Here is a 26,448-nt window from a genome sequence, read left to right on the forward strand (position 1 = left end):
ACAACAAGTTGTTCAAGCACTAAGAGGTTTGGGTTGGGTGTAGGTTAAGACTTAAAGTCTAACTGAACTAAAAATGGCATGTTTAGGTGTCTGCAAACTTTTTCTGGAACAACATTCTCCATACTCATAGTAGCTACGGATCCTACAAATGTTATGTCCATACAGGTGAACTTGTCCACTGATTTTAACTTGCTTGGTTTCGTCTTTGACCTATAATTTGTCCATAGTTCCTGTAAAAGATCAAATAACTATAAATAAAATCAAACTTGTGTAAAGCTCCTAAAAAACACTTTTAAAACTGTTCTTGCTTTTTTTGTTCTGTGTTCTTGCTATTTTTTTATTATTATTATAGAAGCCGAATGTATTCCTGATGACAGACCTGCTTTTCCAAGTGCCAATCACATAATTACAGCTAGCTGTGTTTTCAATGAGTCATGTCAGCGGTGGATATCACCCATGTCGTTTTTACAACATTTATAGTTAGGTAATCGGCACAGGGCTTCTGTGTGCAATTATTAACTCGGCATCCAATTATTTTCTTGCATGCACACGCTGATCATAGCCATTGATTAAATGTTCACGCAAAAATCGGATACAGATTTATATACGTAATATAGCTTCACTCTGCCGCTCGCCATCATATTTTCTGTGTAATCAATTGAAATGAAATCATTGAAGTGCACTTGTTTTGCTGAAACATTATTTGGTTGGTAAGCGATTTATTAATGAATGAATATGGCTAGCTGGGAGGTTCAAGCACATGATCATAATCAAGAATGATACACAGTGCCTAATGTAACTAAAATATAAAACAAAAATTAACGTAATGAATAAGTAGTAGTCTAAATCTCTGAAAATATACCAGCATTAATCTCCCCCCAATTTTAAAACAAATGCTGCCACCAATAAATAACGAATAGAGATCAACACACCTGACATTTCACATCTTGGGAGACAAAATAATCTGTTTGTACACGCTTTACTTTATACCTGTTCAGCTCTGGGTATGGTTTTAAAGTAGTCACACATTACTCTTTCATATTATATGTAACATCCAAAGATCTGGGCACTGCATATACAAATAAGCCCTCCTATTATGTGCTACTTCACCCTCCTCTTAGATTGTAAGATCTTCTGGGCAGGGTGCTCTCCACCTGTGTCACTGTCTGTATCTGTCCGTCTTCTACAATCCCTATTTAATCTACAGCGTGTAATATGTTGGTACTATATAAATATTGTTTAATAATAATTTAATAAAATATAAGTTCAAAAATATTTTTAAAAATCCCAAGGGCTCCAGGGCTTGGAGAGCAAAATAGGTAGCATATCCCAAGTCAGCAAATGGAGCCCTGAGAATATGGACATTTATTAAATTTTGGATTTTATATTAATGTTAATATTATTATTAATAATAATAATAATAAACAGGATTTATATAGGGCCAACATAAATATATATATTATGCAGCGCTGTACATTAAATAGGGCAAAAATAGTTGCTAGGTTCTACCTCTTTCTAATCTGATAAGTGAATTATTATTATGAATTATTATATAAATATTACTTGGTTGCAAGCTTAACTATTTTTGGGGGTCTGACTAGGCCAGGAAAAAATAGAGATATCTGAATCCTTGTGGTCCTGGAAACTAATAAAGCTGAACGCCGAGCGTTTATACCACCTTATTATTTATTATTTTGCGGTCTGTTCAACCCCAAGATTTTTAAGGCATGATTAATCTTTTGTATATCCCCCATGCAATCAATCTTTATTAATAATGCAATGTCAAAAAGTTAAAAGCTAAGGATTAGGTTATAACCATCTCTTTTTGGGTGTGAACCTTCATTAAATATAATTTCATTAATTTAACACAGTGCTGTTAAACAACTATTTACATGATGGTTACAGCCCTAGTGATGTCTATTGACCCATGATATACTAGGTGGGAATTCTGAAGAATGCACACTGTCAACATAACAAATTTATGGGTATGTTGGAGGATAAATATTAGCAACAAAATCTGTTAGCTTGTGCATTTTATAGTGATGTCCCCTAGGGCTACTAAACATCCTGCTAGCATTGTGCATGCTCCTACAATGCAATGCCAAGGCTGAATGACCTATAAGCAGAAATGATCATTCTCATGGGGATATGAAAGTAGTCATTTTAAGAAAGTCTGAAGTAAGTCTGTAGAGTCATTTTGGAAAGTCAAGAGTGGTCCTAGGAATAGAAGGGGGGGAGGTACTCAGGTACTACCTTGTAGCTTCTAATTTGAATATGCTGACTTTACTGCAGGTTAATTTTAAAAAGCAGAATTCCAAGTTCTGTGTGTGGACTCCAGAGCTGGATGCAATAGGAGCTCCTTAAGGTCACCCTGAACTGACTATGTCAGATGCAATCCATGTGTGATACAATGAGTTTGCAGGCAAGTGAAGCATAAAACTCCACAAAAGTCATCCATCATACTAAACTGTCACTGTTGCAGACACTGTGTAAAGTCCCAATGTTTTATGTGGTCAGTCATTGGATGCATGTGTATAGCCAAATACACATTTCAATCATTTTAATTCTGCACTCCATACAGTATGTGTTTAAAGATGAATATGTAACTGAGTAAAATGACCAAACAAAGTGCACCATTCAATATCTAGTAATGACACTAGGGTTACCAAAACACTTTACCATAGCGTCACCATTATCATATAGAAGGGACATATGCACAAGTTTAAATAAATTAAATTCATTTCGTGATTTTTTTTGAAGTGCCAACTTTGAACCCCCCCCCTAGCCCCCCAGATCCATGGTCTGAGCAATGTGCTTCCCTTTACTGCAGTTAAAGCATTTGTTGATTCTTCTTCTTTTGGCTCATTGAGTTATGTGTGTTGAATTTGAGATTGAGCTATTTAGCTCTGTGAACACACGAATTCCAACAGCACTCTTAAAAACAAATTGGTATATATGCAATATTTCTTACTTGTCTAACTTACTTGTCTAAAGGAAAACATTTAGAAAATAAGTATTAAGCTCTGAAAAAAAGAGTTAGTAAGATAAAATAATGTATTCTGGTACAGGAATACGTCCAATATAGAAAGGAGAACATTTCCCCCATGATTATTGATTGCCTTCCTTATACAGACATATTTCACTTTGCAGCTCCTACATTGTTCCAGGCATTCACCATTACTGTTATACCTCTCCGGGTAGAGAATCAATGCTCACTGTGTTTATAATGCCAAAAAAAAAGGGAATGCTGGCATTTTGCAGAATACAAATGAGGCAATTTCTAACCTTTTGCTGCTGTTAAAAAGTATGTCAGGCAGGGGCAAAAGACCTGCATTGAGACTGTGTTTCTGCTGTAGCATGGCTTAATCCATGGAAGGGGCAGAAAACAGGTTTGTAGCCGATTATGCCAATGTCAGTTCAGAAGAAATTTGAAATGATAAATAAAAACACATTCTAAAAAAAATATCTGCAGGAGTCAAAAAAACTTTATCTGCTGATCAAGTTAAAATAGAGCTGAGGTTCATATTAGTTCAATTGACTGAAGTTTTATGCAAATTCTAACTTTCCATGAAAAATATGTGTTTGGCCACTTATCTCTGGGTCCAAACCTCCGACGAGTGCCCACCACATTAAGAAGTGTCAATTAAACCAAAAATAATTTCTATATGATAGGATCCAATGAAAGTGGTCTATTTGTCTGCTTTACAATAAAGGGAAAATACCTGGTGATCCTGCTATAAACTTGGACTTACTAATCTGCAGGGACAACACATTGCAGGCTGATGCTTCTTCTTTAGTTTTTCCACCTGTCTGAATAAAGTCGAGATAAGTTTATATAAAGATGTACTGTATGCAGCCTATCCCTGCAGGGCACAGAACAAGGTGACAGTCCATGTCAGTGTGCAATCCAGAAATGTTTTAAGCCAGGTGAGAAGAAATTGTATTGTGACCCAACTCTTCAGTAACCATCCAAAAACAGCTGGGTGGATACTGAAAACTGCCGAGTGGTGCATAAATTATTATTAATAAACAGTATATATATAGTGCCAACATATTATGCAGCGCTGTACATTAAAATTAATTAAAAGTATATCTAATAATTAAATTTCTGCAATATATGGCTGTGCTGTATAGGGCAATTATTGATAACTAGAGTGGGTAGAGGGGTGTAGATAAACTTACATTTTATTATATTATCAATTTTTTGCTAATAAAGCAAAAATGATATTGGGATTTTGCTGCCACTACTTCTCCATTGTCCATACTTGTGCCAGATGAGTATCCATGCAGCATAGCAAGGATCTCATCTTATGATCGCATACTGCCGAAGAATAAATTCACACCATATACTCTAATAGGAATAATCAAGAAATGATCAAGTAGGTGGCTTCCATATTTTAATTTAGGCAAATATATGGCCTATGAATATACAAAGGGGTTGACAAAAACATACAAATATTCATACCTGAAGTCCACAGCTTGCAATACGATTTTATATGCAATTCCCTTTAGATTTACCACAACTGTGCAAGGTAAAAAATAACTACTGGAACAATCCATTAGCCTGTATGCCACCAGTTAGGTCCTTATATTGCATAGATCTAAAGAAGATTGGTATGAACAATACTGGTCATATAATTCATGATCTGATACAGTAAACTTTCACTCCGCTGCCAGCACCCAAGGTTTTGCTATATGTTCTCTTGTCATTCCTTTGAACCCAGTCTTCTTCTGGGTTTGGAGTCTTTATTGGCGACTGCACATTCACCCGGTATATGCTTCAACTTGGATTAGTGCCAAACCTGTATGCACAGTAATCAATGTATATCCCATTGACCCTTGTACTACACAGTGGTTTGTATACTGAAAGGAGATTGTAGGTGTGTGGCTTGTATACCTTGGCTACACATAAAAAATGGTGGTGGAACCAGGCACAATGTCCAGGGGTAATTAGAGGGCCCTCAAGCATCGCTAAACCCCCACCAAAGCTCCCACCCCAATTCACATTTGAATTCCTGCCATGTCAAGATCTTTTTCTAATCTTTGCGGTTGAGGAGGCACCAAAGCATACGCTCATAAACCTGCACACGAGTAAATTAACTTACAGTATTCGGTCTGGGAACAATCACAAGACAATTTATTCTCTGCAGTACCTTAATCATTCTTATGTGCTGGGGCTGTAAAATCCTACTTTAATCTTAATAAAACAGCATTAAGCAGGAGAAGATATTGCCATGGATTTCCTGCATTTTGAAGAATATGAAGCTTAGATCAATAGTTCAAGCAGGAAAAGATAATGGCTGTTAAGGTTTATTATGTGCTAAGGAGCTGCGTGCCGCGCTGATACATCATGTACTGATTGTTTTAGAAATGAGATACTGTTTGTTAAACTATTTGGCTGCTCATCTTTAGTTTTATTCACAAACTACAGGAATGAGCAAAGCAGCAAAATGCTGGTGAAATAGGCATAAAATGATGACTGCATTAAAGACATTAAAAAGAAAGCAGTGGCTTTTTTTTCTTTTCAGATGACCTTTGTTACTTTACCAACATTTATTAGAAAATGAATGGCTGACATGGACACCCCATTCTGAAACCTCATTATCTTAGACCTGAGTATTCCACCTGAAATGATAATGTACTAAGTAAGGTCAGTACCGGGATTGAATCAGATTTTTTTGTACAGAAAAAAACAGGATATAGTCATGACCTCTCTGCTAAAGAGGAATGATATGTCTTCTACTCTAGTGGTTGCCAAACAAAGGGTCGGTCCAAAATGTTGGTGGTCCACAGAAAAAATTGGACATTATTTGCAATTTTTATTTAATTTTTTATGAATAAAACAAAAATAATACTCTAATAAATTCTTATATTTTGAATGACAATTTTAGCACTTTTATTGAACTAAATTCACAAACTGTACTAGAAAAGGAAAAACAAGAAGGCGCAGCGTGACGTCATTGTAGTCTTAGGTTGTATGAGGCAACCTTTTCCCGAGCTTCAGTACGCTTCACTATTGTTTCCACCATTACAACAGTCACCACGCTTCACGAATACCGATTCTCATCAGATTGTTTTATTTGTTTATTCTTCTTTTAGGTAAGTATGACCTTAACTGTGTATTTTTTGTGTGTGTTTTGTTTATTGGCATCAAATAATTTTACTTTGATAACTATTATTTCTTATTTGGTCTTAGATTCGAATGAAATAAACCCATATTAAGTGAGAAAAAGCAACAAATGTTTGGCTTTTCTTTAGTAATACCGCTCTACTACTCTGCAGTGCCCAAACTTTACTGATCTGCAATGACAGAATTCATATAAGGCACCATCTGCTGGTAACACATGGAATTACATTGTGATTTACAGCGCACCCCTTGGAATTCAGAGCATTTAAAGTGAACTCAGGCAATCAGATAACTGAACATAACAATACAGAACATACAGTATATTGTATGTAAATTTGAAGCAGGTGTCATCTGTAGTTTCTAATTCAACAACCCACCTACACCTTCTCACCAGGTAGGCAATCAGCGTCATCATCTCTGTTCAGTGATTTCAACTTAAGCTACGTACACACTTCTAATTATTATCTTTTGTAAACGAACGACGAACGATCCTGCACGATATCTGCGAACGATCGTATAGCACCGATCCTGTACATACAGATAACGACACGATCGTTCAAAGATATTGTGCACACGTATATATACACACACACAGTATGTGTATATATATATATATATATATATATATATATATATACACATACATACACACATACATACACTCACATACACAATACAGCCTGTATCGATCAAATGTTCGTTCATCGCGCATGCTCAGAACATGCACGATCACTGAACGACCGTACACACGATAGATGGTCAACGATTGTCGTCCAATCCGATCCGCCGGTCCGGTCGTTCATTTCCAACGACTATCCTCGTTCGTCGGCGTCGTTGGTTACTTTTTTTACAAACGATTTTTGGCCAATCGGTCGTTCATTTCCAACGATAAAAATTAGACGTGTGTACGCAGCTTTAGTGATTTGAGTACTAAAACTGACCTAAAAAACAGTCAGCCAAACACAGAAGTAGTGGGGTGTTCATCCTATGTTGTGTGAAAACTACAACAGTATAATGTATACAAACACCTGTTTGTACCTTCGCCTAAACTTCCTAATGTTCAGGTTCATTATTATAATTGTTGGCCAGAATAATAAGAGTATCAAAGTGGCTTCTCAAATAATGGCAGAGAATTCTAAAATGCTGGATCAATGTATTATTGGCACGATTGGTTTGGTAACAAAAGAGTCCAGGATTTCTTTTCTGGTTTCTAAAATGATTTAGGTTTAGGAAATGACTGATTTTTGACCCCCAAGAATTGCCAGCATGCACATCCCAACTCTTGCTTTAAGAGTTTTGGTGGGCAGAGTCTGCTCTGTGTTACCGCTACACAGAATGATTAATGAGAAATTGCATACAAGCTGTACGATCCCAATAGAGAATGAGACTGGTAAATGGCCCCATGGCACCCTATCATTGGATTAAAAATAGACAAAAAAAATCCCAACTGTTCTGCCACCAGTTCTTCCAATAAATACTCTTAAAGCTATGGCCCCTTTACATAAGACACACTTTGTATGTTTTGTATCCCTGATCCCCTGATGCAAGCTGTGGTTCCTTCCACTGGCCTCAATGGCACTATAAGACACAGTAGAGATGTATAGGTCAGTGGAAGGAACCACCATACACCACAGGGGTAAAAAGACATTGAGACTTCATGTGAATAGAGCAAAGACCGACTTTTCAACCATGGGAATATGCATCACTATACTGTACATACCTGTGTACCACTTCACTTGTTCATGTTGCCACTAAAATGCAATCACTTACAGCAGAGGTAAAACCCCCAACCCCCGGTTAGCAGCCGTCTGACAGATGGGCCACGGCTCTGGCTGATGCACCAACCAGTGGGGTCAGGAGAAGAACACCTTTTGGGGGGGGGGGCGCACCAGCCACAGCCGTGGACCACATCTCCCAGGGACATAGGCTTAGGGCGGGTTGTGTCTCTGGATACAACCCACCCACTCTCTCATCGTAGGCTCAGACCTGCAATGGGGGAGTGGGTGAGTTCTGGCATCATGACGTCACTGCGGGGGAAGTGTCATGACGTCACTCCGGGGGAGTGACACACAGCTCTCTACGTATGCGCAGTGCGGAGTCTGTGCATTTAGTGGTCCACGAGCTCCAAAAGGTTGGGGACCACTGATTTACAGTGTTCTCTCCAGAAACTTTTTTTTTTAAACTGGGTGGGAAGAAGCTGTAGGTGGGTGATCAAAAAGTTGGGTACTAATGACAAATTTGTTACCGAATGTTGTAGCCTTAGGAATCCAGTAACCCCTATAATTCTGTCAGCTTTCCACTGCCCCCCTTACTTTTTAATGTCCACCTTCTTAGTATGTCCTACATTTCCATTGTTTTTGTATTATACCCCAACTGTCCAGTGCCCCTGTATTGTGACCTACTGAAAAGTGCTGGGTGTTGCGCCCAACTAAAGGTGGCTGGGGAGAACACTGATCTACATGGCAAGCACCATGGAAATGTATAGCACTGGTTCCTTCTTTATCACAGCCAGTCAGTCTACACACATTCCTAGTCACGGTGTAGCCCTAATACAATGTCTTATTAGCATTCAATATAAATGACACATACCTTTTTTTAATACAAGCAATGCATTGCTCTTCTGTACTCCGACACGGTACAGACTTATTAGTCAGAATCACCATTACCTCAGCCCTGCTCTCCAGTGATTTGTAAACGTTAAGTACATAATAAGCAGAAACAGCCCAGCTACACAAGTTATACTGATGATAGTTAGGGCCACTAAGGCAGAAAATGACTCTCATTATATGAAAAATGATAAACAGCATGTGTAATGCTCCCTCTCCACTGCAGCTTCTTCCTCTTCATACAGAGCCGCCAAGCAGAAAGGCTGTATCAATTTGCATATATTGTTCAGTACTTGTGTTGCCTGTTCGCTGGCTGGAAGTTTAAAGACACACTGTTCCAATTAGAAATCTTTCCAATTTCACACAATTGGGAATACGAGACTGGAAAAGTATTTCGGACCAGAACAGGACAGGAAGGAGGAGAGCACAAAACACTGGATAGCTTGATAGACTCACATGGATGTTACAATGTGAACAAAAATGTAAGAAGGAAAGTGACAATTTTATTTTATGGCCATCATAAAAAACAACATGTTCTTGGGATTTCAAGGCCCCCCTTTATCAACACGTAAAAATGTTAGGTACAGCTCCATTTATATGCTCATTTCTCCCCATTCATATCACTATCTGTCCAGAATTTTCCATTCTGAACTAATTTTTGTAAGGGATCCATTAAAATAAAAATAAACACATCTAAACCCCAACAATTTGAGTGGTGCTCCTTTCAGAAGACCTAAGATTTAGGATACAAGTACAACTTTAAAAAATTGAAGTTTTTGAGAGGGAGACCCCACTTACTGGCAACACAACCCCCTAATCACAATACCAAACACTTATTTTTTAGGATTTTTTAGGTGCCTTTCCAATAAAGTATACAATATTAAAATAATTCACATCATTTATTCATTTTAAATGTTTTAATATTGTATACTTTATTGGAAAGGCACATAAGAAATCCCAAAAAATAAGTGTTTGCAATTACAAGTATAACTTGCTCTATTAAAAAATTGAATTTGTGATGAAAAATGTAATTCAATATGGAAAGAAAATGTAACTGAATGCAAAGATAAGCAAAAGATCTGTTGATTGCAAATAATTTCTATGTTTTACATATTCAATAAATTGTGATTTTATAAGAATTAACATGTGATGAATAAAAGTATATGTGCCTTTCAAGTCCTGTCATTTTTCTGTAAGAAAACATAATATGTACTAGTTGGGATGTGGTCGGTGTTCTCCCAGTCCCTTTTAGCCGGGTGTACCACCAAGCACCTTTCCATGACCAACCAGCTGTTTTTGGGTGGTGGCTAATGATAAATTTAATTACAATCGAGAGGCTGCCACCCACCTATATTTTCTTCCCATCCAGCTTTAAAATCAATTCTGGGTAAAATACTGGATGAAGCATTATGAATTGTAATCCTGCCCTAGTTTGACATGACAAATTGATGAATTCTTGCTTTATTTTAACTTATTCCGATGACTTTCCTCTATTTTTTGGTTGAAGATAAATATGTCAAAGACATTGAATCATTTGTGCATTTAAGTGTTATTTCCTCCTAAGTCATCTCACAAATAGTTATTTCATCAGCACTACAAAGACGTCTCGGCGAAATTCCTAGTTATTTCTACCCTTAGAAGCATTTTAAAGTGCCATAATCTTTTTGAAATACCTTAAAATGGAAAAAATTATATGTGAGTGATACATTTATCTGATCCAGAAGTAATGACTTCAGTGATTTTTAGTCAAAAAAAAAAAGCACTAACACATGGTAATAGAAATCCTGCATGCTTTATTTTTTGGTGAAAGTGTACAAACCTTTACATAATAAGCTTTATGGTCAGGTTCCAATTTGAACAGTACCGTATGGAAATACGCATTAATAGGCTGCAATGTGTCCCCAACAAACCTTGCTGGATCTGCAATCTTTCAGTGCACGGAACAGAACAGCATGTAGCATGCATCTCAATGCAAAGACAGCCAAAAAGAAGTTCAGTTACTTCTTTTTATGCACTTCTGTGTGCTGGGCAGCCCATTCAATTGAATAGACTGCCTTACCTCTTCGCACAACAGCAAACCTTACATCTATGCAGCAATGCAAACGCTGTTATGTCAATTTACCAAAAGCATATTGGTGGGGAAAGAACCTTTTTGACATAAACAGAAAAACTGCTCTTTCATAGGGTATGTTAAGATCTGCATCTGAAAAACTTGGCTGTTAAATGCTCCTGGAAGTCTACTCTGCACAGCTAGGCTACCAGGATCGCCTGTGTAGGCTTTTATAGGCGATTGTAAGTCTATGGAGAGGTTTGGACAACCGAACGACCCTAGAAACTACATGGAGCTTCTGAATAAACTCTTGCAAAAGTCTAAAGCCTACAAAAGCATGCACAAAAAAACAGACTCATTCACTTCCATTAAAACAATTTTGTAAGCGTTTGCAGGCTGTAAAAACACTCACAAAAGCCTGAAAAACGGAGGTCTGAACATGCCCTTAGGAACAAGCCCCAGCATTGTGGATCATATCGTTTTTGGCTACCAATTATTTCAGCAGAGAGGCTATTGTGTTGATTCAGCAAGATAACAGGATCAAAAATGCGTGTACAAATTAGAAACTATACATAAAACAACATACAGAATTACTTACATTAAGTTGATTTCTTTCACATGTATATCTGGGGGAAAAAAAAGAGAAAAACTTATTGCATGTATTTTCTGTACTCTAATTTACAATGTTTTGACTCTAAAAATAGAACTACACAGACAGCAATTAATAACTTGTTCAGAATTAAAAACCTTTCTATCCTAAACTACAATTAAAAAAAAAAGTTTTGCCTATACATACACTGCTGCTTCCATTCTATCAGTAACACACTGATTTGTCAGTTTTAACTTTTCAGAGGCATAGTCACTGCCACAACACAATCAATAGGCTTGACTGTTAAAACTGACGGCCCTATGCATTATACTAGGAGAATGGATGCCCATTGTATTGTGCAGGGATAAGCTGCTTTTTTATGCACTTCAGGGTTTTAGGTTGCACATGTTCTCATCATATATCTAACTGACATATAGGAATTATCAGGGGCCTAATAAAACACTGATGTCTACACAAATAATATGTGTTACCATTGTAAAAAATAAAAACATACATTATTACATCCTCAGTCTTCTGCAAATACCATCAAACGCTCCAAAATATTATTCTGCAAGTATTGCCTGGTTACATTAGAATCTCTCACACTACTATGACAATCATTGGTAAATCAAAATCTCCTCCATTTACAGCAGGCTACATCACCCAATCTCATGCATGCGCAGTGCAAGATTAGGTGACGTAGGCAGAAGCCAGAAAAAGAGGAAAAATGATGGTGGCGCTTCCTTTGCGCCGGGATGAAGACAGATAACAGGATGGATTGCGACCCAAGTTGAGGCGAGTTTTTAAAACTTTTTTTAGTTAAGTTCTGCTTTAAGTTTCAAGAGACAATTTGTGCAGGCATGGACAGCTCCTGTGACACAGAGGTAAGTAATTACCTTAAGGGGTGAATTCCTGGGATGGGTTAGTTTAGAAACAAGTTTATTGGTACCTTAAAAGGATCCCAAGTTATAGGGAACTTGTCAACAAACAAAAAAAAATGATGCAATCATTTATATTGTTTTTCTACCATGCATTGAGTTGCTGATTTTGAACAATAACATGGTCAGTACAGCATTGTGATGCCCAATATGTACATGCTTGTTCCCTGTCAGTAAGCGACGATGTCGTACAATCAGGATAAAAGCCCTTTAGGAATAAAAAAAAAAACAGCAATGGCAGCTTCTAAACTTCTCCCCGGCCCCTTTTAGCCAGGACTTTTCTGGCAACCACCTGGCTGTTTTTGGGTGGTTACTGTTGAGTTGGGTCACAATTCAGGGGCTTCTACCCATCTACAGTTTTTTCCCACTGAACTTAAAAAATTTCTGGGTTTAGCACTGGGGATAATTTTCAGAAGTTATCTTGCAGCCATAAAAATACAAAAGTTATTATTTAGAAGAACATTGGTAAGTAAATAATTAAACATCTGCCGAAAGCCATTAAACTGCCTTGCTGAAAGAGGAGGAGAAACCTTTACTGAGAAAGATATGTATTTTATGCGGAACATCAAATCTGGGACATATGCTGTGACATGCCTAATGCATAATGTTTTGGGGATTGGTAACAGGCCGCTGTGTAAGCTAACCATCTATTAGCTTATATTTATTCCAAGTTAACCTGCTGTCATTTTTTGACTGGTGCTTTAGCTCTCAAAGAGCAGACCTGTACATGACATCCAGAGGATTAAACTGATTGAAATGCAATTTGCCTAGCAACTCTTCATTAGGCAGGGTTTAAAAACAGGCCAGCAATCCAGTCCACTTCCTTATCTGTTTGTTGAAAATATAACAGGCTCCATCGAGTCTTTTACCCAAGGCTAACTGTAGACTTTAGATAGCACTCCAAGGAAAATGAGCCATTTCGAACACTCATTCGTCTAATGTTCGACAAACACGTAATGATGCAACTGTTCAGAATGCACCTAATGGTTCTTTGGACCAATAAAATATTTTTATCTAAAAGGAATGAATTTAACAAATTTGACCAAATGGATTCTTTGTTGTGCTTATTGACTAATAATGTATAAAGCAATAAAATGTATGATTGATCATTCATTGTGATCTTTTTGCATACTTCTCTTAAGATAAGGACATTACCATACAGAATAGGCTTGAAGAACTGTTCTAAATCTGACACCACTTTGTATTTATTTAGCAAAACCAAGAAGGTTCATTTGTTATTAGGATCATACCTCTATGGAATAATCTTTACACGTCTGCAGAACTTAGGGCTTAGGGCTACATAGTTAAAGCGTACCTAAACTCAACATTTTCACCTATAAGGGTAAAAAAGGGTAGGCAACCCTTATAAGTAAAGAGAAAATGTTATTAATTTTTTTTAAAAATGTTTGAATGCAACACCCCCCTTTTAGTTATGATCCCCTAGGCAATCAAGACTGAATGGGAGCGCAGGGCCTCCCGGGATAGCTACGTCACACATGGAGGGGGGCTCTGGGTGCGCCTTCCCTAATCTCAGACATGCACAGAAGGGCCATTTTTTCTATTAAGGGAACGAGATGCCGATCTCACACAAGCGCAGGGAGATCGGTTCTCTTCTTTTTTCCCCTTCACAGCAGTCTACATCACCCGATCTTGCACCTGTGCAGTGGAAGACCGAGGAAGAAAAAGGAAGCAAAAAATAAAGATGGCAGCTCCTGGCGCCAGGATAAAGAGCAATTCCAGGACGACGCAGGACCAGATCACGGCTAGGACCAGCGCCATCGAGGGACCTGCAGGATTAAAGTTAAGTGTAATTTTTTTGTTTTCAGTTTAGTTTCGCTTTAAAAGAAAAATTGGCCAATCCAACCAACTGTCTGTAGGTCCTTCATAACGAATCCTGGCTGGATAGAGCCATCATGATTCTTTGCCCCCAAAAAAGACCAGTGCCATTCCCTCTCCCTGCCTTCCTCATAGGACATAACAGTTTGTCTGAAATCAACGTGTATGTGTATGTTTATTAGAGACACAGCATGGAAGTCACATCATGCTTACACAACTGGTCATCATCTAAAGACATAAGAAATGTGCACATTAGATCTGTAACTTATTTTTTTGCACTAGAGATCAGTCTATTCATGTATGATTTTCTTTGTCATACACACACATTAATAAGAACATGATAAAGTCAGATTATATTGAAATAATTCCTCCAGGTACAGGAAATGTATTGTGTTTGATCACCCCAACATGGAAAAAGACAGATTCAGGAATCAGAAAACACAATCCGATAATTCTCATCTATGTTGCAGTCCAATAGGAATTTGTTTTTTTCAGGTTTTAAGGTTTACGGTCACCTGGTAATATTGCAACTATATTGTACTTACTCTCCAACACTATCTATGATGGCAGTCATAGTTGTTACCTACTTAAAAAAGGAACTTTCACCAGCACACCTTAATAAAATCATAATCATGTCATTTATTCACATACAAAAAAAAACAGAATCCAAAGTTGACATATACAGACCTTGCTGGATCCTTTCTCTGCCTTGGAAAAGATATCCTTTGAGGTCCTGAAACAATGGCTTAGGTTGTCTGTTGCTTTATGTTAATAAAGTACAAAAGTACTATAAAACCAAGGTGTGCTGGTGAACATTCCTATTTTCTCATGTTTGTCTGATGGCACCGTTCACCAACCCATTACATAAATCTGCATGAGCTGTGGGCAAATCAGCAAGGTGGATGATAGATACATGTCACCCATATCCATTACACAGGGGTGGGGTTAGTAATTATTAGAAGGAAGATAATATGGTTTGCACTTCCAGGAACTTACAAGAAGTGATGAGCACATCAAATTTCTAGGAAAATCAACAGTTACTCTCTGTACTTACCTGGGAAATGGAAACCAATTCAGCCAATGCAAATTAAGAACTGGTAAGCTGCTTTATATTACATTTTTGTTTGCGTGTTTAGATATCCCTTAGAGTAGGGGTGTTGAACTCAAATACACAGTGGGCCAAAATGAAAAGCACCACTACTACAATTCCCTGCGTCAAGAAAACAGTCCAATGCGGGGCCACGCATAGGCAGGGAGGCCGCTGGTCTATTGACGGCAGTGATGCTAGGAATCATAGTAGCAGCGCTATTTCAATGCAGCGGCAAGCCAGCTGCAACTCATATTTAGGATTCCTTTGAGGGGCCAAAAAAAGGACATTGAGGGCCAGATTTGGCCCACGAGCCAGTAATTGACACCCCTGCCTTGGAGCACCCATAGAGCTGTTGCCAAGAAAGAACTTCTACAAACCCCCAATGGACTGCTTATTTTGGCCTCATACACCCTTTGCCAGTACAATTTTTACAAATCCCATTTTAACAGTTTAATTTATATAAAAATGGCAAATCACAAATGCAGAGACTGGCTACAATTTGCAAGAACTTTGCTACTTTTCAAAACATGGAAACAAAAGTTTTCATTTCATTTCAGATGCAAAAAAACAAAACAAATTCTGTATTTTTTCTTAATTATTCAGAGAACCATCCGATACCCAAATGCTGCTTACCATAACACCATATCACAGGGTATGGTGACCACCAGTTACACTCCCCAATTTATTTTGACTAGAATTGTAAACTGTAGTAAACTGCATGAAGTGTTTACTCTGGATGGTTATACATATTCAAATAAAACAACTCAGAAATGGACAAACTAATTTGAAATTCAGAAGCCAGTCAATTGAATCTAAAAGCCAGGAAAACATATTCCTGTTGACAATAGAAAAGGCTCCTTAAGATTAGGCACCGCCGCAATGCTACCTGGCTCCTGGGATTTGTCCAGCCCAAATCTAGAATTTTGATGATGTAATGACATTCATTATTCTAACATTTATTATTGGGAGTGGATTAATGATTATGTATTTCTCAAAAGAATTCATTAACATTTGCTGACTCAATGTAGCATCAAGAACTATGTTTTTGAAGGCACTTGTTTTGCTCATCCGCATTTTACTTGTAAATGATTAGTGTAAAATTGGGGAAAATATTACTTTTTTTGCACGGTGAAATTTTCTTTGCAGGGTTTTTTTTTTTTTTTTCAGACGACCAAAAATGAATGTTTTAGGTGATCATTGGCATGCTAAATTACCTAGTGACATTTTGGATTAATTATTACACAGTATTTATCTAGTGCTGACATATTACACAGCGCTGTACAAAATCCACAGTCATGTCACTAGCTGTCTCTCAAGGGGGCTCACAATCTAATGTCCCTACTTCAGTCAAATGTCTTTAAAACAGTGTAAGGTCAATTTTGGGGGGAAGCCAACTAACCCAACTGTATCTTTTTGGAATGTGGGAGGAAACCCACACAAACATGGAGAGAACCTGCAAACTCCATGCAGATAGTGTCCTGGCCGAGATTCAAACCTGGGACCCAGTGGTGCAAAGGCCAGAGTGCTAACCTCTGAGCCCAAAGGATTCCACTGGATTCTTCATTACGTTCTCAACAATAAACCCCTAACTTGAACTTTCTTGCTGATTCCATAAGAGACAAAAGGTGGCAATGACAAACGCGATGAATTGACATCTAATTATAGCAGAAGTGTAATTTTAGGTGGCTTGAGTGGCAACTTCCAAGCATGATATTCCCAATATCAAAAACAAAAGTTGCAAGCACGATGAAATAACCAGAATTTATTATTATAGTACCATGGTATTTATTCATCTTATCAGAACTCAAGGCAGGTAATGCTAGGGGAGAAGACACAGCAGCACCAGCATATTGATTAAACTGTCATAATTAGCCCCCAGTTACACTGACCTCTGAGACATACATTTGACTTACCATGCAGCCTTAAAATTCATTTTAATGTTTTCCAAAAGGTCTCCAAATAATTGACATTCAGCCTGTCTGCATGAGGCGCTAAGCATTAGTCATGCTGTTTGCTAATCACCGGAAGATAAACTTGTTCCGCACATCTAGTTAGAGATGCCCAGTTGCAGCAACTTTTAGAAATCATAGCAATCCAATTAGCATGCATGCACCAGCTGGCTGGGAGATGCCAATTTTAGATCTTTATGTATAAAGGCTAATTGGATTTTTTTTTGCCTCTTTTATAAAACTGTGGCTCTGACCCTGTTTCTAAAGCTGGATATCCTGAATATAGAATATATTTTATGGGTCCTTAAGAGTGGATATGAAATCCAAAAATATCTACGATGCATAAGTGATGACTGGTTCATAATATTGGAAATAAACATGTTTCTATAGTATCTAGTAACAGAGCGGTCAGGTCTCTATATATATAACCTGTATACCAATTTATCTTCACCCAGAAATCAGGATTTTTACCTTTGTGTGGCAGACCATTAAAGGGGGCCCGGGTCAGGCTGTGTGTCTGCTAACTCTCACCATTGTATAACCATGGCAAACCCAGCAAGAAAAGCTAACTTTTTGTTACGGATTCAGAATTCTGGGGAAAAAAGCCACACACATCCTGCATTTTTCTAGGTCCTCCTCCTATGAAATCCCCAAAAGTTTTTCTTTTCTGAAAGAAAGTGAATTTGTTTTCTCCAAATGCACCAGGGTTATGTGATTCATCAGAGTTTACCAGTGCATGTATTTTTTTATAGTGTACATTGTTGCTTTGTTTTAAACAGCAAAGAAAATTTAGAACTCAACTCCAATAAAAACAGCAAAATACACAGCTGAAATACATGAAAGGGAGCTGTTCCCCACCTGTCAATTTGTTCTGTCATGAGATTTTCACAGTTTTGCAACAAAACACAGCCTTGTCGATTGATTTTTTTTCTGTGCAGTTAAGTAACACCTTGAAGTCTTGTTTCTCTTTCAGCATGTGACTGGACAGTGAAAGAAGAAACAACATAATGAGCTCATTCCTCTGTCACTCTGCACCAATGCCAGTTAAAGCGTACCTAAAAAAATGTTCACTTAAGAGTAACCAACCCTTTTATTCAAAGTAAACATTTTGTTTGTTTGTGTTTTTTTAAAGTGCAACACCGCAGAGGCTCCCGAGATACCAACGTCACGCATACCGGGAGGCTCTTCTGTGCTCGGGCACGCGCAGAAGGAGCCCTTTCATCAACAGGAAACAAAAACCTGATCACACACGTGAGATCAGCAAGTTTTTTTCCCAATCTACATCACCTGATCTCGTGTCTGAACAGTGTGAGATCAGGTGTCACAGGAAGAAGAACCCGGAAGAAGAGAGGAAAATTTGGCGGTGCCTGGCGCTCGCTCTGGGCAGAGACGAAGACCAATACCGGGACGATGCAGGACCTGATGGAAGAACCCTCCCAACGGACAAACTGATCTGCGGGATGGAAGGTAAGTGTGAATTTATTGTTTCGGGTTTACTTCCGCTTTAACATGCTCCCTGCACAGACCACAACTGATTGGGTACTTCTAGTTCTCTCTGTCTCTCAATCTGAAATTTGCTGCAGAGAGACTGCTAAAGTCAAATTCAGATACTTGCATTGCTTGCAAATACTTTCAAGAATGTATTGATGAATACCGATTTGCATTATTTTGTATCTTTTATATCTCCCCTGCTTACTGTAATTTCTCATTTTAACTAAGGTATAAAACTTTTTTTTTTACTCTTCTTCACTGCCCCGTGCTTTGGGTTTATGGATGGAGGCCTCAACATTATCCTTAATATAAAAGGCTAATAGACCTCCACTGAAGGGAATGACATTACTGGTCAGACCAGCGGGGCTGAGAGGCTTCTGCCATGGCTGCATGTGTATAGCGAAGTACGGTAGTAAGATTTTACTCCACTTCCATCAATCCCTGGACAAAACATTTTGCCCGGAGTTCAGCTTCAACATATTTTTTCATATATAACATATATATAACAACATCCTTAATAAAGCAGAAACCAGACTAAGCTGGGGTCTGAAACGTGCTTACTTTTGAAATGCCTGCTGCACAAATCTTTTCAATGCTGCTAATACAAAAATGCTCTTATTTTCCTGGAGAATAATCTTAACTGGGCTTTTATGTGACTATACAAAGTGAACACATCAGACATGCTGCAGTTACAGAGAGGGCTAAGGGTGCAGATGGCAGTCCTAACAGGCTGGTTACATTTAAATGGTGTCTTCCTGAAGCTTAACCCACCAGCAAGATTACAAAAAGTAATTTGACAAATGTGTAGGGATTTACAGGGCTATACGTTAGACAGAGAAAGCAGCCTTCACTATGCCAAGCTGAACTTAAACACTAAACATAATGCAGACTGGCAGTCCATTGCTGCATATCCACTAACAAATCTAATTCTGTCTATTTCCAGAATATCTCATCCCAAACAACAATAAAGAAAGTCTTTTACCTGCCAAAGGATTTGTATTTCTGCTTAATTAGTCCTGAAATTTATGCAGCTTTGCCACACAGTCTGTTCGCTCCTCCAATGACCAACTAATGACTTCCTCACTCATAACCTCCTCACATGCACGGCTCCAAGACTCTAGAGCTGCCCCAACTCTCTGCAATGGTCTTCTTCGTCCTATTCGGCTTGCACCTACTTTCTGCTCATTTAAAAGAGTGCTCAAAATCCATCTTTTCAAACTTGCCTACCTGTCCTGTTCTGTCTCCTAAAACCGTCACTACTTTCCACCATTACATATCTCCCCTCCTATTGTGTGCTGCTTCCCCACCTTCTAGATTGTAAGCTCGTCAGGGCAGGGTCCACTCCTCCTCCTATATCACTGTCTGTATTTGTCTGTCATTTGCAACCCCAATTTAATGTACAGCACTGTGTAATATGTTGGTGCTGTTTATTAATAATAATACCAGCACAGAGGAGACCGGATTTGTTTCTGCTGCTTGGTAACACTTGCAGGTCTTGTCCCTCCCCTTGATTGGTGGTGAAAAGGGCTGACTGATGATCCCTGCCACCCTGTCCTTGACGCTTGTTTCACGTTGGCACAAAAGCATTGAATCGCAACTGATCCCCTTTATAGCCTCTCTTAGTCTTAGATTTGTTGAATTGGGGACCAAGAGACTGATACAATTTTAAAATTCTCACAGAGCATTCATGCTCTTTTCATCAGTTTGAATTTTAGCAGTTTATATATAAAAGGTACAAAATGTTTGACCATAGACCTACTACTTCCTCACTCATAACCTCGTCACAGGCACGGCTCCAAGACATTTCTAGAGCTGCCCTGACTCTCTGGAATGGTCTTCTTCGTTCTATTCAGCTTGCTCCTACTTTCTGCTCATTTTAAAACAGCACTCAAAACCCATATTTTCAATCTTCAAACCTTCAAGTCTTCTTCTGTCTCCTAAAACCCTCACTTCTTCCCACAATTACATATCCCCCTCCTATTGTGTGTTACATCTCCCACCTCCTAGATTGTAAGCTCTTCTAGGCAGGATTCTCTCCTCCTCCTGTGTCACTGTCTGTATCTGTCTCTCATTCGCAACCCCTATTTATTTGTACAGCGCTGCATAATATGTTGGCGATATATAAATGATGTTTAATAATATTAATACTGTAGCCTTTCTTTTTCTCCTTTGGTAGTAAGAAGCATATAACTTCTAGTGACAGTGCAGTTCCTGCTTTATCAGGTGATCGCTGTAAAATGACAGTGACATGATCATGATCACGTCTGCCTGTGACCTATCCTAGCACATTGAACCTACGCCTTCTCTAGGAGCTACTAACTACATTTCAGATATCAAGAAAAATGCATGTATTTACAAAAATAAATGTTTTCTAAATGTTAACTGGTACAAAACCATTTCACTTGATTTCTGTAAAGTAGGTTTTTATGAGAGAGGAACAGTACTTGAGGCCAATCATGTGTCTAGCACGTGTTACAAGGAACATGCAGAAAGGAAATGGGAACAAAGAGATGATCAGGCTGTGAGAAAAGTCAGGTCACCAGGATGAATCTGCTGTCTGGCAGGGCTGCGTGAATCCAGAATTATCTGGACAGAAATACAAGACAACTTCCTCAAATATGTACTTTAAAAAGTTGAAATCTAGTTTATGTATATATTTATGTATGTATTATACATCTAGATAGTTTACATTTCTTTCTTTCCCCAGCTCTATAGAACCCATCAGGAGACGGCTAAGCTGTTTTGTTTAATTTTTAATACAAGCCTCATTTGTTATGTTTGTTTCCTCTTACATGTTCTAAATCAGCAGTCTTCCCCGCCATTATAATAGTGCTCTATTGTCAGCGTAGGGCAGAGCTTTGTAAATGGCTGCGGGGAGTCAAGCAATTTAAAAGCAATGTCTGCTATTTAATGCAGTGTCAACTACAGCCCTGAGTGTTTTCTTTGGTGGTTTAGTTACACAAGCCAAAAATCAATACTTTACGAAGGGCCTGGTGTCCTTCAATCCTTTGACAAACATGGTGGCCCCTGCGTGCGCTTGTTTAAGAGTTTTATTTCGAGATCTCGGCTAAGACATTGTTTGCTTCATTGTAGCACCGACAGTAATTCTTCCAATATCAGTCTGACCTTTTAACTGTACAGCTGACAGTCCTTAGAAATCCATTGTGCCCTTTAGGTAAATAGCATGGGGTCTTAAAGAGAAACACGAGCGAATATACATTTACAGTTACTAGTTATTAGTTAACCTTAAAATAACTTTTGAAAGACCGTTACTTTTTGTTACTTACACTACTACTTCATTGACAGATCCTTCATCCAGGGGAGGTCTATATGCCAAACCATGCAAAGAGAATGCTATGGGGTTGTAGAAGCCTACTTACTCACAAAGGTTTATTGATGCTCCCCAAGACTAAAGAAGATAGACTAATATGGATGAACCAGGGTGATCCAGCAAACCTGGAATAGATCTGGTCCTGGATTGAAACATTTGTCAACTAATAGCGAATGTTTTTTACAAAATCTATTCCAGGCTTGTTGGACCACCCAGGTTCTCCCATTATAGTCTATCTTCTCCTTTCATTATTCTGGCCCTAAGAATCTGCTTTTGAATCTTTCTGATACATCCAGCTACAAAACTACATCTCTGGATTAATCAAACCTGTCTTTAAAGCAGCTAAATTTGTTGGGGTGTCTTTGGTTATGTACAAGGTGTAGTTCAGAACTTGGGGTCCTAGGTGACTTCTTGATTTCATTTACCCCAGCGGTAAAGGCCAGAAGACATAGACTGCCCATGTCTTTCTCTTTAGTATTTAATTATGTTTTTTACTTTACAAAAAGGTCAAAGACTATTACCGCACAGAATGTGCCCCAAACTTGCCCCGTGTATTCTCTTTTCATTCGATGACAGCTGCATTTTGTAAAATAATTAACAATTTGCTAATAAAAGAGCAGAAGAGAGGGGGGATAAGGGAGGAATAAAACCACCCATACCAGAATCTGGACATGACTAATTCCTGGCAACGAATAAAAGGGAATGATAAAAGAGAACGATTACATTGCTTTCCTCAGATGATAGCACCCTGCTAAAAATACATAATAGGGAAAGTAACAAAAACGGCATGCACAATGTTTACCTTTTAAAGGTGTTTGCATTAAAAAATATCTGTTTAAATCCACTTTCCGGTTTCAAAAGAATGTGTCAGAATAACTTTAGCATCTCAGATAAAAATATGCCCCAATCTCGCACACCCTGTTGTGCCTATAGGACAGGAAAGTAAAGCCCCCCCCCCCCAATGGGACACAAAAAACTGCCATTGCTTACGTCACTGCATTCCAGATATAAAGAATAAGAATAAAGCTGCCCTTTACATAGCTGTATTTCATATGTTATCAGGTGGGAGCAGGATCTTGCATCTGGGCAGAATGAAGATGTTGGAATCAATGTGCCTTATAAATGTTCTGTAAATGTAGCAATGTTAGAATCAGCATACAAATCACTTATTCCCTTGTATATAGTTCCTATTCATACAGCTCAGGGGATTTCATGCTTAAACTGTCCACTTGATGAGTATTTGCCTTGGCTATAGTGAACCTGTCCCCAGACAGGCTTGATCCATAGTTTGTTGCATGTAAGTACATGTAAGACCTTTCAGCAGTGCATCCAATCACCCTCATGTGTCTAAACCGGCTGAACTCCATCTACCATGGAACAATTTATTTCCAAGTTCAATACGACAAGGTCAAATCGTGTCAAATACCCTATGAAAGGAAATTACAACTAGCTAATAGTAATAACGCCAAGAGCTGAGTAACAACTGCAAAGCTGGAAATACACCGAACTGTGCTGACATTTTACATTTACTTATTAAACACAAATAGCAGTTTGCAGCCTGCAATACCTTGCAGATAGAACTGTCAAATGATCTGAAACAGGTTTCCTGGACCTCCCGCCACAACTTTCCAGGAATGAGGAGGGCTTTGCTTCCGTAAGAATCCCAAAACAAGCAAAGCACATTTATAAATACATAGCAGTGCTTTAGAAATATTTCAAGTATACTTTCTATATAAGACCAACTATTCAGTGGTCACTCGATTGCTTTAAAAATGGGCCCTAGGTGGCTTGTGTTTTATCTAAGCTAATATATGTGACAATAGTTCATGAGTCAAACAAAATCCTCTTTCATCCCTGCAGAATAAACATTAATAAAAAGAGACTGTAAACTGTCACAAAGCAATATAACACTTGCATAAAGAAAACCTGTTCAGCAAGCTTCTCTATAAAAATCATCACAATAGGGCTGTACAATCCCATTAGATCCACCAACAGCTATGTAATTCAGGGAATGGCTGATTGAATACAAATTAAGTAGATAGTTTAGATAGGTCATCATATAAAAGAATCATTCTTCATGAGAAATAAAAGGATGAGCAAAGTTCCCTGGTGCAAATCTTTAGTGCTTTTTATCAGCAGAACATTGCCTGACTATATCTGACCGACCCTTATATCACGCCAATGATGAACAATTCTTTTTTTCTGCCGAAGAAGCAGCTTCCTCTCATTACCACAATAGTAATTGTGTGAACAACTTATAAAGGGTCCAGGTAGGTGTTCAGTTCTCTACAGCAGCAAGCAATGATTGTAAAAGGAGACAGTGGCCATTCAACCTACAGGAAACAATAATTGCAGGGAGCCTGTGAAATGGCAATTAAAATAAAACATTAGCTCTCACATAGCTAAACAGAAACTGTGAAAACATGGTCAGACATCACAGCCTGCCTGACACTGGAAATGTCTGCTATGTGTTCTTTACAAGGTTTTTAACACTTCTACCACAACCCCCACACACCTACGTAACTGATGTCCTGCACCCATGTGCTAACACTTCTCATTTTTCAGAATGCATAGCCAAGTGGTCCACTTATATTGGTATCAATCAGTCCACATCTCTGGCTAGGAGCCAACAATTACACAACATACATGAGAATGGTCTCGCCACAACTGTACCAATAAAGTTTTTACCGAAATGACAATCCCATAATCTAGGGAAATGTGCTTGTAACTGGGCCAGGTTCTCCCAACAGACTACTGCAATTTTTAGTCTGGTGTTAGGCTGGGTACACATGTAAGACTTATGGGCAGCACAGTGGCTCAGTGGTTAGAAGTCTGGCTTTTGCAGCACTAAGTCCCAGGTTCAAATCTTGACCAGGACACTATCTGCACGGAGTTTGCAGGTTACCCCCGTATCTGCATGGGTTTCCTCCGGGTACTCCAGTTTCCTTTCACATCCCAAAAACATGCAGTTAGGTTAATTGGCTCCTCCCCCAAAAATTTTCCTTACACTGTATTACAGACTAAGACTATGGTAAGGATATTAGATTGTGAGCCCCTTTGAGGGACAGCTAGTGACATGACTATAGACTTTGTACAGCGCTGCGTAATATGTTGGCACTATTATAATACTGTGTGTAATAATAAAGACTTTTGTCATTGGAAACGATCTTTCGTGATCCTTTCCAAAGACAAAAGACTGAAAGATGCAAGAACAAGAGTTGTACATACAGTGCCTGAGAGGGGAGGAGGGACGAGCGAACGGCACTCCGCTGCTCTCTTCCCTTCACTTGCATTACTGTCTTTCGTTGCTCCGCCAGGACGGATCCATGAACGACGTCAGATGGCAGCTGTACACACGTCAGATTCTCGTCCAATACTAGCCCTGAAGCTGAAGCTAGAGAATCATCTGACGTGTGTACCTAGCCTATTACAATTTCAGTAAAACTTTTCTGGGGGAGTTTATTACATAAAAAAGTACTTCTTTAGTCATAAGAGGGCACCAAATAAAAGCCAAGACTATTAGAAAATAAATCAGATATTTGCAGACTGAGACAATGAGCTAAATTTAAGCATTGGGGCCCTACACCACACAAACTTACTAAGCACATCACCTGCCCTGACAAGCTTAATAACTGGAAGTGTCAGAAGTGTTAAAAAGTGCTGGATGTGATATACAAGTGTTTATATTAACGCCATTGAATGCCAGGGCTCTCCAAAATGTTTCTGTATACAGTTTTATGGCACTTTAAGGTGTTTGGCTTGCTTGGATATAACAGAAGTCTTTCTCAGGGTCTGCAAACACCAGACATGCCAATATAACAAAACCAAAGACTCTCTGTACAGGAAAAGAAAACACAAAGAGCGACTAGTAAAATGCTTCACAATAGTCTTTTCTAAACCTTGTTTCTATTTGGCACAACCTTGGATTAAATTGGTTTGTGTAGTTTTTCTCCCTCCTCCCTAGATGTTAGAAAAGTTCTAACTATATCTAGCTGTATGCCAAGTGCCGGAAGCACTGCGTGTAACCCCTTGGCTGGGTTGGGGTGGCTCTTTTATTATTACTTGATTTCTTTAATCTGTGACACGCACTGAATGTTCTAGCCTGGGCAGCAGCTGATTGATGCGTAAAAGGTGTAAATGGCTTCTGTGTTAAAGCTCTCAGCAGGAAGTTGTCTGTGCCTGGGGACTAGTGGCCATGAGTCAGCTAGCATATTGATGATGTGATTTTATCTCTGGGGTTTTTCACACAGTTAAGCTCGGACTTCTGAGGACTAATGGCTGAGGGAGTCGAGCGATAAAATTAATTAGCTCTGATATTGAATATGCAGCCGTGGACAGCTAGTCTGTCTGCAATATGTTTTGTCAGCTCTATTTTCATGATGCTGGCTACAGCAAAGCACAGCTTGACAAAGTGAAGACCATTTTCTACAGCCTTATTGGA

The 26,448-nt window shown here is 38.6% G+C and overlaps 1 protein-coding gene across 2 annotated transcripts in view; it reads right to left on the reverse strand.

Annotated features, from left to right (window-relative positions):
* The window catches only part of FAM222B (family with sequence similarity 222 member B), an 83,157-nt gene that overhangs the window by 40,582 nt on the left and 16,127 nt on the right, over positions 1–26,448 (reverse strand). Inside the window, exon 2 of one of the 2 annotated variants that reach the window (XM_072430324.1) lies at positions 11,382–11,409. The gene's annotated coding sequence lies outside the window, so the exon portion shown is untranslated. Of the gene's footprint in view, positions 1–11,381; positions 11,410–26,448 lie in introns of those variants that run through there. The other variant, XM_072430342.1, reaches the window with a different exon arrangement.

The sequence above is a fragment of the Pyxicephalus adspersus genome, chromosome 1, assembly GCF_032062135.1.
Source record: "Pyxicephalus adspersus chromosome 1, UCB_Pads_2.0, whole genome shotgun sequence".
NCBI classification, from domain to species: Eukaryota; Metazoa; Chordata; class Amphibia; order Anura; family Pyxicephalidae; genus Pyxicephalus; species Pyxicephalus adspersus.